Source organism: Pagrus pagrus, assembly GCF_965226575.1.
Source record: "Pagrus pagrus genome assembly, contig: HAP1_SCAFFOLD_28, whole genome shotgun sequence".
NCBI classification, from domain to species: Eukaryota; Metazoa; Chordata; class Actinopteri; order Spariformes; family Sparidae; genus Pagrus; species Pagrus pagrus.
Genome location: NW_028175435.1, coordinates 471,312 through 491,745, shown reverse-complemented (window position 1 = coordinate 491,745; position 20,434 = coordinate 471,312). Strand labels below are relative to the sequence as shown.

Genomic DNA, 20,434 nt, shown 5'->3' with positions numbered 1-20,434 from the left:
TTGAGTCCAGGAAAAACGCATCACCAGCCGTCCAGGCATGCGAGTCCAAAAAAGGTATAGTCATGGGTCGTGGATTAAATTACGTTCGGCCTTTGTAGTACCCACTTTCCTCTAATAACTTAAATTACACAGCAATTGTAATGGAATAATATCAGTGGATACAGGTTATCCTCTTAAAAGACAGTACTGATAATTTGCGTGAGGTACACAAAGCCAGATGAGATTTACATGCTCACTTAGAGAGAACTCTGGTACAACTTACTTGTAGATCTCATCTCTCATCTCACAGTTTAAATGGAACTATGTACAGGAACCAGGGTGGTCGCCCGCTGCTGCTGTCATAGAAATAATTAACAATAACCAGTCAGAAATTAAGTAAGTAATCTAGGAAGTAATATTACCAGTGAGATCAAATGAAATCTGCTCTCGTGGGGGTTATGAATGAAATCCAGTTGTTCCAGATTTGGTAAAATTTGTCCTTTTGGATTCTTAATTGATAGCTCAATTTTTCCATCCTAAATATCTCTAGGGTAATTCCAATCCAATCATCCAGGGTAGGCTGAATCGGGCTTAACCATCTCCTTGTAATTGTTTTCTTACTAGCCACCAAAAGTAATTGCAGCAGCTTTATCTCGGTCCTGCATTTCAAAAAAGAGACAAGACCCAGGTACAGAACATCAAAAACCAGAGGTATTTGAGTGTTAAAAAACGTGCTTAAGGAAGCCTGGATACCCCTCCAGAAATCATTTAACTTGGGACAATCCCAGAAGATATGATAGTGGTTAGCAACAGTTGAACCACATTGTCTCCAGCATGCCATATGTGTGGAAAAATTCTGATTCACGTTCTGTAAGGTCGGTCAATTTACATTCATAAGCAATATATGATCGTAATTGCAGGTATCTATGAAATTTGTTTCGTGCCAAGCCGTGATTATCCCGCAAGATCTCAAAGCTGTGCACAGGCTTTCTTCGAGTAAGTGAAAGGAGTGTTGTGAGACCATACAATGTCCATGATTTAAAACTAGAGTTGTGCCTATTGGGAATAAAATCTGAGTCATAGGCAAACCATCTGAAAATTCTCAACATTCTATGCATCTCACAAATATTAATTACCTTCTGCCAGACTCTGAGTGTGTGGGATACCCAGGGGTTCGCCGACTTTTCCAAATGAGACGTTAGACCTTATCCGCTATTACACATATTACCATATCTGATCTATTGTGTTGAAATCTGGGGTAATACTTACAAGAGTACCTTAAAAAGGATATGCACATTGCAAAAAAGAGCAGTAAGGATAATAAATCATGCTGGGTATCTTGATCATACGAATCCTCTATTTTTTAAATTACAGACTTTGAAATTTATGGACTTAGTGAAAGTTAGAACAGCAATAATAATGTTTAAAGCAAGAAATAATGCACTGCCTGAAAACATTTAAAAAAATGTTTCAAGATAGAGAAGGTAAATATCATCTAAGAGGAAAATTAAATTTTAAAAAACCTTGTGTACGTACTGCTTTTAAAAGCATGTGCATATCAGTCTATGGGGTAACATTGTGGAATGGTCTTGAAGAAGAAATCAAAGTACTAGCTCTATACAGTTTAAAAACAGATACAAGAAAGCAATTCTTGACAAATATAATAAAAAAATAAGACCTCAAAACAACTATCTATTTTCTGGATGTAATTATTCTATTACATTTCTGTTCCTTATACGAAGCAATATGTATAATATAAATATAACTAATTGCAATCACGGCTGGGTTATGGAATACAGTACTTCACTTTGGTGGTATATGGGGAGTGACTGGGGAATTAACTTTTTCGAGTTTAGGATATTGTAGGAGGCTAGTTTAAGTATGCCTTGATTTTTTGTTAATTGTTTTGTTGTATTTATCATTTTGTCATTACTTTGTATTTTACTTTTATATATTTCTTTTTTGTTGTATTTATTTTATGATGTGAGGAAGTTGTGAAGAAGGGACAGGACTAAATAAGCTTTCTGCTTCCTCCTGTTCCCTCTCGAACAGATTATTTTGTTTGTCTGACATATCATTTTGATGGCTACTTGTTGTTCAAGATAAAATGAAGAATAAAGAATGAATTGTGATTTTGGGCTATATAAATAAAATTTGATTTGATTTGATTTGATAAACCCCCCCCCCACTCCCTGTTTACTACGCACAAGTTTATCTAGAGGCTGCTCTTTTAATGGTTGAAGATGGCCACCCTGTTCGGAGATAACAAAGTGCCTAACCTGGAGGTATTTGAAATAATGGGTGTGGAGTAGTCCATACTGAGATGAGAGCTCTTCAAAAGTCTGAAGGGTTCCATCTTTGAACAAATTCCCAAAAGTTGTAATACCTCTTGTAAACCATAGGTTTGTAATACCATCTCTAAGGGCTTTAGGTAAAGAGGGATTGGAGTGGAAAGGGGATTTGTCATAAATAGGTTGAATACAGCCCGTTTTCTTCCAAATTTGCTGCCATATCTTATAAGTATGGACAATAACTGGGTTTGTTGTTGTAACCAAAAGAGAGCTAAGCGAGCTGTTATATTGAACTGATTCCAGTTTGAACTCTGTTAAATGGTTCTGTTCAATTTGTTTCCACTTAGGTGAATGGGATTTGCACTGTTTGCCAGACCCACATTGCTGTAATTTGTGCTGCCCAATAGAAATGCTCAAAATTGGGGACTTTTCAGTCCACCTTTTTCTAGAGGGTTTTGCAATATTAACATCTTTATCCTGGGTGGTTTGTTTCTCCATATAAACTGTGTGATGCAAAGGTTGAGTTGTTGAAAAAATTGCTTTGGGACCAGAACTGGTAACATCTGGAAACCTGTACGCCTACAGGTGAGAGATTGACCATTTGGTGACCTGGTGCAGCCAGAACAACCTGGAGCTTAATGCTCTAAAGACAGTGGAGATAGTAGTGGACTTCAGAAAGAACCCAGCCCCACCCGCCTCCTTCAACCTGTGTGGCTCCCCAGTCAACTCTGTGGAGTCCTGCCGTTTCCTGGGCACCATTATCACCCAGGACCTAAAATGGGAGCCGAACATCAGATCCCTCACCATAAAAGCCTGGAATGGGAAATTGCATTACTATACCATTTTTATTCATTATGTCGTCTTACATTGTCTTCACTGTGTTCTTCCCACATCCTCGAATGTTTGTACTGTCAGCACAAAGAGAGATATGTGCTTCTTGTTATGGGAACGGAGCCTGGTACAGACATGAGAAGGACACAGGGCATTCCTTTCCTTTAACAAAAAGGGTTCTCAACTGTCTCATCTTGTTCTTCTTTCTGCAGACCGCATGCCACTCTGTTGATTGATGAACCTTTTTTATAAAGAATAAAATCCTTAAAAGACAACTGGTATTTCTTACAAGTTTGTTTCAGATATCTCACAAATAAGACAAATTTCCACAACAATTTGGTGTCAGAAGTGGGATTCCTTGTGTGACAGGATCTGGAGCCTGCAGCGGACTGTGACCGGCCAGCCTGGAGGAAAACTTCGTCCAGCCTCTACCTCGAGAAAAAATCTTAAGAGACGAGAGGACTGACCGCTGCGGCCCCGGACCGTCATCACTGGAATCCTTATTGAGGGAAAAAGGACCACGTTGCTTAACAAACGGTGAGATACTGAAAGAAACGAAACTTCTTTAAGAGGGAAAATAAATGAATAAATAATTATAATTATGTTTTGCAAAAAAAAAAAAAAAATTAAGTAAATTAGTAATTTTTGCTGGATTTCTGTTGATCATTGTGATAGTTGGGCGACTCGAACCAATTCAGGGCAGAGTAATACCGGGTTCTGGGAACACCGGCGCTAATAGGAAGAAAAGGTGTTTATCCTATTAAGCTGTTTTACCGCTGGATTGGGGGCCAAATCAGGGCCGAGTGAAACCAAGCAGAGACAAGGGGTCTCTTAAGGTTATCACCGCTGGTTGGCTGCTTTTTTTCAGAATTTGTAGCGTAATTAAACTGAATTCATGGTAATGACCGGGTCTTAAGGATAAATATAAAGTGCACTGGGACAAGTGACAAGTAGAACAATGGGAGGCAAATCCAGCAAAAAAACAGGAAGCTGGCGTAGGACCAGACCTGGCTGCCCCAAACATAAATTACATAAAGGTTAATGATGGTAATGAGGCTATAGAGCCTTTACATGTCTGGGTGAGAGAGTTTGGTTTTCCCTGCGGAGGGACATTCAGCATGAGACAGCTGAATCTGTTGGAGGAGAAGATTAATTTTAGAATAAAAGAGATAAAAGCAAAAAGAAAAGTGTCACATAAAAAAACTTGGGGAGGTTGAAAGGCATTTGAAAGCCTTTAGGATGTGGAAAGTGGATGCAGGGAGAGACGTAAATGTGCTAGTCAAAATGAGAAGGAAAAGAAGAGTGCAAGTGATGAGAAAAGAACAGAGTTGTCTTCTCAGAATCGGGTTTCTTCTCTGTATCCCCCACTTCCAGGTCCTATGCCTCAGTGTCTCAGAGTGGACTATGACCTCGACGCGTCCCTCCTGTTCAACCCATAGCACCGCCGAGACCACCACCGCCACTACGGTCTCCAGCACCACCGCCATACCCGGACGACCAGAAACCGTCATCGTCTGCTTCCCAACCAGATATGAGCGCAGCGGGACACAAACAAGGGGATGCGAAGCTCAGTGCCAACAAAGGACAGCTAACCAAAACCACATCTGTTGCTGCAAACTTTGGAGAACATTCCCCTCTTACTCCTCGACCTTACACCAGAAGCAAGGCCAACAAGGAAGATAATACAGGAGCCACCGGCACCTATCCCATGGTGGAGGTGGCAGGAGCCCGGGGCGTCCAAATGGTTTTCCGCCCCAGGTCTGATACTGATGTGAAAGAGGCCATGGCACACCTGCCACAGCCGAGTACATGTGGAAAGAAATTTGATGAGGACTTAGAACTTTTCTGTCGAGAATTCAGCCCAACCCTTCCTGAACTGAAACGCCTGCTAATCCTGAAAATGGGAGCAGCAGATTGGTCAAAGCTTTCAGAAAAGTTTCCAAGTGGCGACACGTGCTGCTCACATCATGACTGGGACGACGTGGAAAATGAAGACTATAGACATGCTGTTACCGCGCTGTATACAGTAATTACAGCTGCCTTCCCACCTCGGATGAACTCTGCTAAGATCTCTGACTGCGTACAGGCGAAAGGTGAAACTGAGGCTGCATATCGAGGACGAGGTCACAGAGGATACGGTGACTGGAGACGCTCTTATTGTGATCCAGAAGTGTGTCTCCGATGTGAACAAAAAGGACATTGGGCCAAGGATTGCACCAAGACTCTAGCTGCGACCTCCAGCCAGGCGGACTGAGAGAAGGGAAGGGGGGTGCGGCCGGACAGCTCATTCTCTACTCTGACTCACCCGACGCATCTGGAGCCTGGTAACACACCCACATCGCACACTACAGATCACACGTTTGAATTGTTATGTGATGCAATAACCTTCCTTGAAACAAAATGTTCACCTCCAGCTGGTACATATGTGAAATATGAAAACAATGCCTTTAAGAAAATGCCAACATATTCTCTATCTGTGAATGACAGAATGGTTTCTTTCCTTGTTGTCTCTGGTGCCACACACTCAGTGATCAAAGGAAAGGAGTTTCTGAGCTCTCCTAAAATGTCAGTCTGCTTTGTCAACTCTGCAAGTGCTTCTGGTGTAGTAGTACGTGAACATTTTACTGTTCCTCTTAAATGTTCCGATGATAACAGCACCAACTTCAAACATGCATTTCTGTTGTCAAACTGCTGCCCTATAAATTTATTGGGCAGAGATCTCATGTGCAAACTGGGAATAACTCTTATTCCCACACCAGATGGTGTTCAAGTCATAAAACCTCATGAAAATGCACAGTTGTTTGTGAAATATTGCCCTGATCAGCTGTTGTATGCTTATCAGTGGAAGCTACCGTAGAGCGATATCTGCAGTCTATTTTTGGAAGAGGCCAGAAAACACACACCCCCTGGCCCACCACACACGCACGTGCAGTGCATGCCAAATGACTCACTTCAGTGTACATCTTTTGTTTCAGTGGGTCCAGATAGACAGTATGAAAAGAAATGGTATGATGACAAATACAAAAATGAACGGTTGTGTATCACACACCTATGTTGGACAGAAAACAAATGCATTGCATCTGTGCAACTTACACCCACTCAAAAACATCAGTACTATGTAAATAACTCTGCGCCGCACATTGCACTTGAAAAAGCAAACACTGATAAATGGGAGGATTTGGGTCTTTTTGCACGTGCATGTAGATCAACCACTAAGTGGGACCCCACAGATGACCCACATGTGTTTTACAATCCAAAACTGCATGCATTTAGAAAGGTTTTTCTGCAACCACTCACACACAACGAACAGTTCAGTTAGTTCCACCTATAACATCCTCGCACATTTTTCTGTCAGAGACTGAGGCTGCAGCCATCCCAGCCCTCCAGGAAGTCCTAAGACTCTGTGGGCTCGAGGAAAACATGATGTTGGTCTAATTAAAACAGCAGAACCAGTGGTGATCACCCCCAAATCTGATTACAGACCTTGCCAACACCTTGCCAAACCTGAGGCTATTGAAGGTTTTTGAGTCCCTGAAAAAGGCAGGAGTAATTGTGCCTTGTGACACTTCTCCTGTGAGGACTCCTATTTTTTCCTGTGAAGAAAATAAGAGACAAAGGTCAACCAACTGAATGGCGTTTTGTACAAGACTTGCAAGTCGTAAATGATGCTGTACAGCCGAGAGCTCCTCAAGTTCCTAATCCTTACACAATTTTGTCCCAAGTGGTTTTCGGTGGTGGACCTGGCCAATGCATTTTTCAGTGTTCCTGTTCATCCAGATAGTCAGTTCTGGTTTGCGAGTCCCGTACTGTTTACGACGCGTTGCGGAAAAGTCTAGAGCCTCTGGCTTTGTCCGAGGGCTCTGCACTTTTGCAGTATGTGGACGACCTTGTGATTTGTGCGCCAACAAAAGAACAATGCGAACGCGATACGATCCGACTCCTAAAACATGTCCGACAAAAGGTCACATTTTTGGGTCATGAGATTTCCAGCGACGGGAAATCCCTTTCACCCAATCGTGTTGAGGCAATTCAGAACATTCCCAGGCCTAGAACCAAAAAACAAGTTCTTTCGTTCCTGGGAATGTGTTCTATGCAGTGTTAGAAGCACCACTTGGTGCCACGGTGCATGGTAAAAGCCCACAATCACATGATTTAGTGACATGGACTCCTGAGGCTGAAAAGGCCTTCACTGACCTGAAACTAGCTCTACAGACAACACCTACTTTAGGGCGACCTGACCCGAGCAGACCATTCACACAGACTGTTGATGAGAGGAATGCATGTATGACATCAGTGCTGCTCCAAGATCATGGGGGGAAACTTAGACCTGTGGCTTATTTCTCTGCTAAACTCGACCCTGTAGCTGCTGGGTTGCCACGTTGTCTCCGGGCTGTAGCAGCAGCTGAGAAAGCTGTTATGGCTTCAAGGGATACTGTAGGTTATTCAGATCTGACTCTCCTTGTTCCTCATGCTGTTTCTCTAATTTTGCTTGAACAGAAAACCTCACATCTCTCCACAGCACGATGGCTAAGACACAATACTGTTTTGCTTGACATGCCTAACATCAAGATCAAAAGATGTACTGTTCTTAACCCTGCTACATTGCTTCCCATTCAGGGGGAGGGTGAAGATCACAACTGTGTTGCTGTGTTGGACGAGGTGTGCACCCATTGCACCGATTTGTCTGAAACTCCACTGATTAATCCTCACTTTGTTTTGTTTGTTGATGGCTCAGCATCCCGTAACCCAGAAACCGGTAAAAAAACAGGTTGGTTATGCTGTAGTCTCACTACATGAGACTTTGAAATCAGGTTCTTTGCCGCCTCACTACTCTGCTCAAGCTGCAGAGTTAGTTGCTCTCACAGAGACCTGTAAACTAGCAGAAGATAAATCAGTAACGATCTGGACCGATAGTCGTTATGCTTTAAGCGTTTTGCATGATTTTGGTGCTCTATGGAAGCACAGGAAATTCATAAAATCTGATGGAAAGCCTATTCTGAATGGTGACAAAGTTTCTGCATTATTGGATGCTGCGTTATTGCCCAGAGCCATTGCTGTGTGTAAATGTCAGGCTCACACTAACAACAGTGATTCAGTTTCTACAGGGGGGTATTTCAGAAAGTGGGTTTTGTGAAAACTCTGAGTTTGTTAACCCTGAGATGAGAGAAACTCTGAGTTTTTAGTTCCAGAAAGAGAGGTAACTTAAACTCTGAGTCTGTTACTGCGGTAACTGACTCTGTGAACATAACCTGCTCACTGGCAGGTTTACCTGAAGAAACCCTGAGTCTGACGGAGCTGTCTGACAGCAGCTGTCCTTTCCTTCAGTCCGATCATGTTGAAGCAGAAATAATTCACATAGTTTTACACCAGGAGGAGAATTTAGATTCATTTAGATGAGCTCTCACTCCCCGACGAGGACTGAACCGAACAGTAGACCGCTTCTCATCAGTCCGTCATTTCTATTCTCCGGCCGCACAGCGAATATCAGGCTACACATCGCTGACGTGCTCTCAGATCTGAACAATCCTCTTTGTTTGTTTTTTTTGTTTGTTTGTTTTTAATCACTTCGCAGGTTAATCAATCACCTTCAGCAACCAGAAAAAGAGAAATAACTCACATTTCATTTGACTTTCTTTATTTCCCACAGATAGCTACAAAAGTAACCATCAGTAGAGCCTATTGTATTTTTTCCAACAACGTAATTTCAATGTCCGTGTTTCTAGTTTGCAGCCGCATTGAGTATAAGATTAAATGACTTCTAGTTAAATCTGTAGACAGTAGGCTACGTGTGTGTCTGACTCCAATGTTGGGTACTGGGGGAGAGTGACGCCCTCAGCCTCTGGTCACCCAGCGACCTGACTCAGGACCAGCTCCTCTGTCTCTGGCGGACGTGGTGGAGGTGAGCACCACTTCATGTTCATCTACTCAGCAGGATGTTAGGACACAGATGTGTGTTAAACAGCATCTGTTGGTGGTAAAAGCTACTACAAGTTAAAATATCCACTGAATAAACTTTTACTTTGTTTAATATGTGAAATAAAACCAAAGTGAGGAGCCATCGTGAGACTGTTTTTATATTTTCAGCCGATTTGAATTAAATAAAATAGCCTAAAATAAAATAAAACACTGAACAACATTCAACCACTTCCTCAAAGGCTAATATAAAAGAAAGTGATGTTAAATTCAAAATGAAAAGACGGCCGCATCTAAAACTCTGTCAGTGATTTTTATTACGGCTGCAGCCGTGTTACTTTTTTTCCCCACAGAAAATGTCTGCTTCCTGTTTTCTCCCCTGTTGCCATGGTGAATCACAGTATCGGAGCTCCATTGATGATGGCTTTTTACTAGTCGTCAGGCACGAGCTCAACTCAGAGTTAACGTACTCAGAGTCGACTTACCTAACTCAGATCAGCTATCCTGGAACTGAAAACTCAGAGTTTCACTTCACAGGGTAAGTCAACTCAGAGTTCAGGGATAGACTCAGAGTTTGTTGAACCTCCTTTCTGGAATACCACTCTGGAAATGCACGAGCAGACGCAGCTGCTAAAGCTGCTGCTGGAAAACATGGAGTAAGACACACCCACACCCTGCTTCACTCTGACCCTGAAAAACACACAGACACTAGTGCTTCCAACTCTGACACACACACACAGATATTAGCGCTTCTGCTGATGAAAAAGGAATCTGGCGATCACTCGACTGCACATACACTAACGGCATCTGGCACGGACCTGACAGTAAACCATGTTTACCAAAACACTTTTTTCCACATTTTGCCAAATTTGGGGGGGAATGGGGGAATGTTTGATCTGATAAAAAAACATTGGTTCACAAAAGGCTTTACAGCCTATTCTCAAAGATTTTGCCAATCCTGTCATATCTGCACTACACATAATGCAGGTAAAACTACACGACAGCCACAAGCAGCACATCCACAACCAGAGGGACCTTTTGAACATGTCATGATGGATTTCATTGAACTAACCCCAAGTGAAGGCAAGAAATATTGCCTTGTGATGGTTGACATGTTTTCCAAATGGGTTGAGGTGTTTCCCACCTCAAAGCAGGACAGCGCTGCTGTGGCCAAGGCCCTGATGACGTGTGTGATACCACGATGGGGTATCCCCAGGAAAATAAGTAGTGATAATGGTACACCATTTGTGAGTGAAGCTATTAAACAGCTAGGAGGTTTTCTTGGGATTGACTTGAGACAACACTGCTCCTACCATCCAGCGAGTGGGGGTGCAGTGGAAAGAGAAAATTGCACTTTGAAATCAAAACTTGCAAAGTGTTGTGAAGAAACAGGTCTCTCATGGACTAAAGCCCTGCCGATTGTGCTAATGTACATGAGAATGAGAAAAAGAGCGCGCGCAAATCTAAGTCCCTTTGAAATCCTCCTTGGCAGGCCTCCCGAACTGGGAGTAGGGCCTGTTAATAGACCACTCCCTGAGACCTGTTTCTATGAAAATGATATGTTGCAATATTGCCAGACGTTGTCCTCTGCTTTATCTCAAATCCACAGACTGGTAAAGGACGCCCTTCCTGCTCCGGCCAACCATCCTCTCCACAGCCTTACTCCAGGCGACTACATCGTGATTCGTGACCTCAGGCAAAAACACTGGAGGTCCAAAAAGTGGAGCGGCCCGTTCCAGGTCCTCCTCACCACCCACACTGCCGTCAAAATCGCTGAGAGAGCCACCTGGGCACACGCCAGCCACTGCAGGAAGGTCCCAACTCCACAACACGCTGAGGACCAGGAGTGTTCATAACGCCAGGAAGAGAAGCAGACGGTCACAGTATTGACATACTGTGGGAGGAAACAACTTTCGGAGCGCCGATTGATCGAAGCACTGATTCACCTGTGTGCAACATGGAAAGACGTCAACGTCCGTGGCATCCATTCAGGCAGCCAGGCATGTGCGGTCTCCGAGGCACCTTGTGCTGTCTTGTGGGGATCGCTGTCATCATAGTGGTACCCATATTATGGCCTTCGACTCATCCCAGCAAAAGTGTCTCACAAAACACTACCACTCACAACAACACTGCACTTCTACACAGAACCAAAAGACACCTGACCTCTGACCCCTATGGACCAGACAGGGCCCCTGAAGAATCTGTGGATGCAGTATGTCAATTATACTGCACGCACAATGACAAACTCATCATGCCTCATCTGTCAAGGCTACACAGCAAACCTGTCACTGGTCAGTCTGCCTGGAAATCCTCATTGTCGCACTGAACCCAAACCAAGAGTGGGTCCCTTTGTAGTGTGTCTGGTGGACTGTTTGCTCACTAGAATATCTACACAACCTCACTGGAGGTACAGCCACTCACTGTTCAAATCTTGCCCTCCGCTGCCCCGTTTCTCAGTTCCTTCACCACCATTACCAGTTGCAGGACAAGTTGAAGTAGCATCGGGTGCTACCTTTATTTGTTTCAACCGCACCTATGGCAGTATCAGTGTTGGACAGACACGTCTTAAATGTGCAAAAACTCATATCCTGTATCCTCCTGACAGCAGCAGGCAAAGAACTAATCGAGGATGGCTCTTATGGTCGGCGCTGGAAGCGTGATGCGTTTGACTATAAGATAGAGCCATACCCAGACATCTACTGGGATTGTGGTAGAATGCGAAAATCTCTACCTGCTAATTGGACTGGTTTGTGTGCAGTAACCATGTTTGCTTCGCAGGTACACCTGTGGCCGGTTGGAGAATACCATCACTCCCAAAATTACAGGGTGAAACGTTTCTCTAACCCACTTGGCAGTTTTGACAAAACAGTGTACATCGATGCTATAGGGGTGCCTTGTGGTGTCCCTGATGAATTCAAAGCTAGAAATCAGGTTCTTGCAGGCTTTGAAACAGCTTTTTGCTGGTGGTGTACACTGAATAAAAATGTGGACTGGATTAATTACATCTATTACAACCAACAGAGGTTCATAACTACACACATGATGCCCTCACTGGACTAGCTGAGCAGATGTCAGCAACATCTCTGATGTCTTGGCAAAACAGAATGGCGCTTGACATGCTGCTGGCTGACAAGGGGGGCGTCTGTGTAATGTTTGGTGACTCTTGCTGTACTTTCATTCCCAATAACACAGCCCCAGACGGATCTGTCGCCCAGGCTCTTGAGAGACTGAGGTCTCTTCGTGGAGAACTTTCTGGTATTAACAGCACCTTTGGCTGGTTTGATACAATGTTTGGTAAATGGAAAGCACTGATCTTGTCTCTGCTCACTGGGCTCATTGTAGCATTAACTCTCATGGGACCAGGGCCGCCCCTGGCCAAATTGGGGCCCTAAGCAGAGTTTTATTTTGAGGCCCCCCCCCCCATTACAACATGACTCTTTCAACAATGGAACAAGCCTTTTACAGATGCACACGTCTGCATTTTCTGGATGCAAAGTCATCAATGAGGTCATCATATGACAGCTGCTGTGCCACTTCTGAGTTGATGCTTATGATAGCCAGGCCACTAAAGCGTTCTTGCGCCATTGATGAGCTTCAGTTTTTGCTCAGCAAAGGCAACTGTAACAGGGAGAGTTCCTGCAATGGTGCTAGCCTCCTCACAAAGATTAAAATGCAATTAATGCAAATACGACTACAACTAATAATAATATGCATTATGATTTGATTTGATGATATTTCTATATTTAAATATTTTTTATATACTTATTTATACATTTAGTAATTAGGTTCTATATTCACACTGCTGTTTGCTGCTGCAACGCTTTAAATTTCTCCATTGTGGGTCAAATAAAGGATTATCTTAATTTATCTTATTTTATTTTATCTTATATGACTGTTATGAATTAAATTCACCAAGAGATGGCGATATTTTACCTCCATAAAAACAGCCCAAAACTTCTACTGATAGCATAGATTGATAGGCTATAAACCTGAGCCAACATACGACCACCAACTGGTCAATTAACCGCTCCTTTTTCAACAGAGGTGAATGTATATGCAGTTAACAAGACATTCAATAAATGATAATCAGGGCCGCTGGAAAATTTGATCTCCAGTCCACATCTAGACAGAATTATCCTCTCTTCTGTCTCATGATTAGCAGGCTAGCAGCTGGGGTGTTTATGCCACAAAGTTTGCTTTTTTATTTCAACAACATACCCACCTTCAAGTGAAGCACGAGCCTCCTCTTGTTTTCACTTTGTCTTTCTTTTGCTTGCTCCTGATTCATGTTGCCGTTTAGAGGCCATCTCTCCACCTGCATCCAACTGCCTGTTGGCGCATCTGACCGCTGATTGGTCAGATATTGCGTGCTGTCAGTTGTTGCGGCAACGTGTGCGGTGTCAGATTACTCGTCTCTTTTTTTTCTCTCCTGCCTCGGACTGACTTGGTGCTCTACGCGCGCCTCACGGCAGCGATGCGCATCCTTTGCGCATTTGCAGAGAAAGCGTCCCCTTGCGCAAAATGGGCCCCCCCCACGGATCGTGGGGCCCTACGCACAGCGCGTGTTCTGCGTTTAGGGAGGGGCAGCGCTGCATGGGACTGTGTGGTTGTTGCATCATTCCTTGCATTTTTTTTTTAAATTTATTTATTTAGCACAAACAATATCATATAAAGAAAAAAACCAACATGAACAATCAACATGACAGGGATGTGCAAAGGGGAGGTATGAAACCCAAAAGGGCTTATATGAAAACCTCACCCACATATTCAAAGATCAAATTTAATACAGTTTAAAAACAATAACATAGGAAAATAATTAAACAATAATGAAAAATAAGTAGAAAAGTAAGTGATTAAACAGTAAATGTAAGGAAGTAAGGGGAAAAAATACATACATAAATGAATAATACAAAACAGAAATAATGAATGAGATGATAAGGAAAGAATAAGAAGTGTGAGAGAGAGAGAGAGACGAAGGAAAATCATGACAATAATTGTCTTATGTTTGATGGTACATGGTTTGACTGATTAGGTACTTTTTGAGAGCCTTTTTAAATGACGATAAATGAATAATTTTTTTCAGATTGTCGGGTAGCTGATTCCAGAGACGTAATTGCATTAGAGTCTTAATTGTTGGAGCCATAGATAGGTCCATCTCAACGTCAACTGGAATGGCATCACTTGAACCACCTCCATATTCAGAAGATAATTCCCTTGATCTGTTCCCTCACCCTGGTTGGTCCCCTCCTCCTTATCCTGACTCTGACGATGAAGACGTGTAAGGTGTGGTGAGTTGAAAGAACACACAGAGACTAATGAAGTCACTGTGTGTGATATCAGTATTATTTTTCTCAAGCTTATACTATTATGAAAAGTTTTGACATTTAGTAACAAGTTCACTAATCATTTTTTCTCAAATGTTTACAGCTATACTTTTATGATTATTGTTTACCCATTTCTAGTCATAAAATATGTGATGAATAAAGATCAGGGATTTGCAGCAGAAGACGACATCATACTACCTTGTGATCGTGCTCGTAACCTCTCCAAGGTAGTGGCCCCCTCTACGCTTGCAAAACACAGGGGCTGGAGAGGAGCAAGCCTGCATCCCTGAATCCATTTTAGCTTGATAAATTGAAAAATATTCTTTAAGACACATAGATGATTAAGATGTGTTGGTCTATTTTATTAGTGGATGTTTGCTTAAGAATCAAATATATGCAGTGTTCTATATTTTTGTTAGAAATAATCACATGACATGATCAGTAATTCACATGTGTTTTGCCTCCTCCCAGCTTGCAATGAATACTAGTAATGTCTATGTTCCACAAACACAGCTATTATTGATTTTCAACTATACAATATGTGATAACTTAAATTGAATCCTGAGTGAATTTTTAAGTTTGATGTCTAGTGTGTAGTTTGTATATACTTAAAGTGATCAATAAATGATCAAAAGGGAGGAGTGTAATGGGAAATTGTATTACTATACCATTTTTATTCATTATTATGTCTTACATTGTCTTCACTGTGTTCTTCCCACATCCTTGAATGTTTGTACTGTCTGCACAAAGAGAGATATGTGCTTCTTGTTATGGGAACGGAGCCTGGTACAGACATGAGAAGGACACAGTGTAGGAGATACACTAGTAATAATTGTAATTTATTAATCACTGGCGATTAATAAAACACTCGTTAATGGGGCACCACCGCCGATGTTTTGTCTATTTGAATAATCCGGAGGTAATTAATCAAATCCGACTAAACAAGGTTAACTTGTATCAATTCTAATCAATTTTAAATCAATTTATTCAATCTCATAAATGAAGTAGTGAATTCTACACAGTTTCCATCGGTTCTCCACATTAAAAACAAACCTGCACAGACAACGACATACGGTTAAATAGGTTTATTGACTAAATAATTCAGATTAAATAAATGAAATGGCAATTTAAATGAATAGCAACAGGGAACAGGAAATGTTACCAAATTTCTCTTAAACTAAAAGATCAGAACCCTAAGACACCACTCATTTATCATGTGTGAATCCAGCTGTTATGGGTGATGGAGAGCCTACTTTCTTAGCAGAGTGGCGGAGTCAGCGGCGGAGGGTTTCTCTCCGGTGGTTTGCGACTCTAGCCGGAAGTCCCGGTCCAATGGCCGAGTGTCAGCTCATCGGGAATCAGCCGGTTGGGGACCACGGTCCGATGTCTTAGGAAGAGTGTGGCTGGTCCAGTACTGAGCCGGTGACGATTCTGGCTCACTGCCCAGCGGGGAGTTACCGCTTGAGAGTGTGCTGTCTTTCACAGGAACTCACTAAAACTAAACTATAGTTTTTAAACGTTTCAAAACAGTGCTTCACCTTTCACAGAATCTCACCATGGCTCAATAGATGAACTTTGTCTATCATGAAAAAGGATTATGTCATGATTAAAAATCACTGAACAATTAAAGGAAATTAAAACAGGATCAAAATAAAAACACACTTGAATATACCGTAGAACTAGTAGAATTGATCACTTACTTATTCCTCCTGGTTCTAGCTTAATACTTGTTAAAACAAAACAAATCAGAAACATTTACTAGTTATCAAGGAACTTATTACACAAAAGATCTCCTGAAGGTCTGTCCCAATCGTACCAGAGCTTATCATCAGGAGGTGCTGTGGTTTCACCGAACACAGGACACATTAAACATTAAAATTGATTTTAATCAAATTTCATCACAGAGACACGGGGAAAAGTTCAGTGTTATCAACTTCTTTAGCTGTTTCTTAATCTGTTAACATTAAGAGCATAAGTTCCTGGTTTAATGACAATTAGAACTTGCTTAAAATCTGGATGAGTGCAGAAACCATTATAGGATGGAATGTGTGATAAGAGAGGCATAGTCCTAAACCATTTGGGCAGGAGGGCTAGGAAAACAGAGGAGAGGCCCAGAGTGCTTTTACTCTGGAGGGTGTACTTGATAATTCTTGTCACAAGAAGACAAGAAGACACAGAACATCAGAGTCGTTACCTAATTTACAATTGCAAAGAAATAAGTTATAACACATGATTATGACAGTTCTTCTGTTCCTCATCATCTCTGAAAGGAGATTCATTTGATGATGAACTCGACCTACCTGAGAGAAAGGAGTGTTCATCTTGAGTGGGGGAAGAGGGCAAAAAGGGTTATTCAAGCTGTAAATAAAGAAGAGGGGTTTTTCCTGTGATGCGTCAATCTGACGGTTTCATTGGAAGCAAAACAAGTCAGGTGAAGAGGTGAGAGACTTCATAGCGTCTTTTTCCTGAAAACAGTCAGCTTGCAGATGAGAGGAGTAATTAATGCAAGAGCAGAACCTCAATGGAATGTAGAGGCGATGGACATGTGTTCCTACAACAGGGCATTCCTTTCCTTTAACAAAAAGGGTTCTCAACTGTCTCATCTTGTTCTTCTTTCTGCAGACCGCATGCCACTCTGTTGACTAATGAACCTTCTTTATAAAGAATAAAATCCTTAAAAGACAACTGGTATTTCTTACAAGTTTCTTTCAGATATCTCACAAATTAGACAAATTTCCACAACAAGCCCAACAGAGGATGTTCTTCCTGCGGCAGCTGAAGAAGTTCAACCTGCCAAAGACGATGATGGTGCACTTCTACACTGCCATCATCGAGTCCATCCTCACCTCCTCCATCACCATCTGGTAAGCTGCTGCCACTGCTAAGGACAAGAGCAGACTACAGTGTATCATACGTTCTGTCGAGAAGGTGATTGGCTGCAACCTTCCATCCCTTCAAGACCTGCACAGCTCCAGGGCTCTGAGGCGTGCAGGTAGGATTGTGGCCGACCCCTCCCATCCCGGTCACAGACTATTTGACCCTCTACCCTCTGGCAGGAGGCTGCGGTCCATCAGGACCAAAACCGCCCGCCACATGAACAGTTTTTTCCCCTCTGCAGTTGGGATCCTCAACAAGTCCCGGGTCCCCCACCCCCACTGACACTGACACTGACTCTTTCACTCCTGCACTCAAACCCACCTCTGCACTTGAATCTTTGCATTACATTAATGCAGAATTTGTACATCCTGTATTTTTAATATCTTCTATATTTTATCTTCCGTCTTTATTTATCAGCCATCCCACACTTTTTGCCTCTGTGTGTTGATAGCGTTTATATTGTTTATATTGTATATGTTATAGTCACTGTTTGTTTGTTTATTGTTTATTGTCTTCAATGCATGCACCTTATTCACCAAGAAAAATTCCTTGTCTGTGTAAAATCCCTCTTGGCAATAAATCTGTTTCTGATTCTGATTATTATGAATGCAGAATTGACTTCAACATAACACTGTAATGTATCTTATATTAGTGACAGGGGGTTGTAACTGCATGTGTTGGCATGTGTTGAAAGGCGTGCAAGATTACAAATTGTTATGTGTATGTGGATGGATTAGTATTTTGCACTGCATTGCTTTAGGCTCAAGTTCACATAGAATTGTTACGTTTATGAAATAAGAAAAAGTTTGGGAAATACTTCATACTTCAAGTCTCATGTGCTGATCAGAGTTGTGATTAAAAATAAGGGCGGGCCCCAGATGATTTCCAAATACCAATAGGGTCGCGTCATTCTTAAAGTAGGGAATGACTACACTCCCATTAAGTGTAATTGTTGTTTTTGTACACTTTTGTGCAGTTATGGTTACACATACCCTTTTTCCACCCTCCCACTCTTGTATTTCGTTTGTTATTCATTTGACATAAAAGAGAAAAACACACAGTAAATCATGCAGTGAAAAGCTGACAGCCCTATGCCAAACACATACTTTATATGACTTGTTAATATGGATTCAAATGGGCAAGCTGAATCATCAAGATACACATTTTGTAAACAACCCTAACCTGAAGCTGCACTTGTACTACTGGGATTGCTTTGAGTGTTGCTGTATATAATCTGAAACCATAGACAGCTGTTCTTGATCACGGAGACAAAGATCACAAACAACAAAGCATCAGGGTACTGTCAGTCCAATGGCCATTGTTCTCGAACATTTTTCAAAACAATTGAAGCACCCAGCCTTTACACCCACTGACTCATCCTCAGCATTTTTTTAATGTACCACAGTAATTTAATTTTTTTTAATGTAAAGTATACACTTACTTACTGGACAAAAGATTATGAGGTGCACACTCCACAGTAAACTGCACCCCAATAGACCCTAAAAATTGCTTCTTTTTTTCTTTAATGCCACCTAAAGATGTGCACTGAGCTTAAAACTCATATCTGCATATTTTGTTGTAGCCACACAGATATTGGCCGCGTTTCCCAGATACCATAATTCTTAAGGACTTAAGAAGGCTTGTAAATGACCTTTAATATGAGCATAGTATTTCTATAAATGTGTTTTTATGTTTACTTATTAACATTCTTTAAAGCCAGGCTTTTATTTTTTATATATTAAGCAGACGTTACATTCAGTGCTTTTATTTTGAAAGCGTCTCGCCGAGACCTCGTACACATCCGGTGCTTCGGACTTTACCTGCAGTAGGAAAAGTGTGTCTGCAAGGCTAAGAGTTTGTCTTCAATGCTAAAGTGTGCCTAACTCACATGAAACGCCCTAGCACCTGGCTAATAAGGGGCACAAGGTTTGTTTTGTTACCTTTTCATGCCATATTTATGTCCGGCTCGAGTTTGGTTGCCGTGGATATTTTCATGTATAGAACGTGTTGTGGTTAACGGTAGCTACTATTAGCAACGGCCAAGCTGCCGTGTCGGTCTGTATTGGAAATGAGATGAAGCTATAAGCTAACTCGTAGGTTGTTTTATTAATGCAACAGGATGTATTTTGTCTGTTTTATGTGAGGTCTGCTAAGGTTAAAAACTGTTTATTGAGTTAAAAACGAACGGTTAAAAATGCTAATTTCATGTTAAATATTGTTTTATATTTCACTCTATGGGAGGTTGTCCTTCAGTTAAAATGTGAATTTTCCTTCATGATTGTAACATCAATCGTAGCAGTTAAAATATATATTTAAATTCATGGAGTAAAACCTGTGCGTCTACAATGAGTTTATTAAAATAGATAAAAGGAGAGTCAACTTGCATGATTGTTTATGGGATAAAAGCAGTTAAAAGTAATTTCATTTAAAGGTAACTGTATTTTATTTTCTTCTTTCATAGCTCTTACGGTGTGTTTACATTGAATACGGTCCAAGGAGTAAATCATTGTGAACCATCAGTTTGAGAGTTCGACCATCATTTAGCCGGGGATGCTACAAGGCTCTTAAGAAGGGTTCGGCTAAGAAGGAGCGCTAATATACAGGTGTTTCCCAGACGCGTTCTGAACTGCCTTCTTAGGAGAACCTTAAGATCAAGCAAAAGAAGCTCTTAGTGGGAGCTGTCCACCGCAGTGGTGCTGAAACTGAATCAATCGATGCCAGGCAAATTGATCACCCACCTCTTTATCAGCACAAAAGTCACACACAGCGCCCCGTGGTCCCCCCACACAGTGCAATTAGGCTACGCATGTATCGTGTGTGTGTGGGGGGGTGTGTGGGTGCGGGTGTGTGTGTGTGCCAACAGGTGTATCCAAGTAGTAATCAAGCCCATTAGCGCATATATACCCCCGTGGATATAGCCACACACATGTGAGAATGGAAGAAACTGGCAGCAAAAGAAACAAGCGGGCACCGTCGTTTACCGCGGAGGAGATGGGCGTCTTAGTGGACGAGGTCTGGCAGCACCGTGATGTTTTATTCGGGGGAACAAGGGGCAAAAAGAACATCACAGTGAAGAACAGTGTTTGGCAGGCCATAGCCGAAAAGATCTCCCCCTCCAGCCCATGTGGCCTGCGTGAAAGTCCTCTCCATCATCGAGAAGACGGCCTCTGAACGCATTAGTGGGGGCATCGATGTTCAGGGGGACGAGGGGCTCTCAGA

General features: G+C 42.1%; 1 long non-coding RNA gene across 2 annotated transcripts; it reads left to right on the top strand.

The window, feature by feature from the left end:
- Positions 1-955: 955 nt before the first annotated feature.
- Positions 956-17,812, top strand: LOC311253656. 2 transcript variants are annotated; one of them, XR_014621768.1, is made up of 3 exons: positions 956-3,379; positions 3,471-3,638; positions 10,624-17,812. It is a non-coding gene; the product is annotated as an uncharacterized lncRNA (long non-coding RNA). The 2 variants fall into 2 exon arrangements; XR_014621769.1 differs by lacking the exons at positions 956-3,379; positions 3,471-3,638 and adding an exon at positions 3,728-5,425.
- The last annotated feature ends 2,622 nt before the right edge of the window (positions 17,813-20,434 follow it).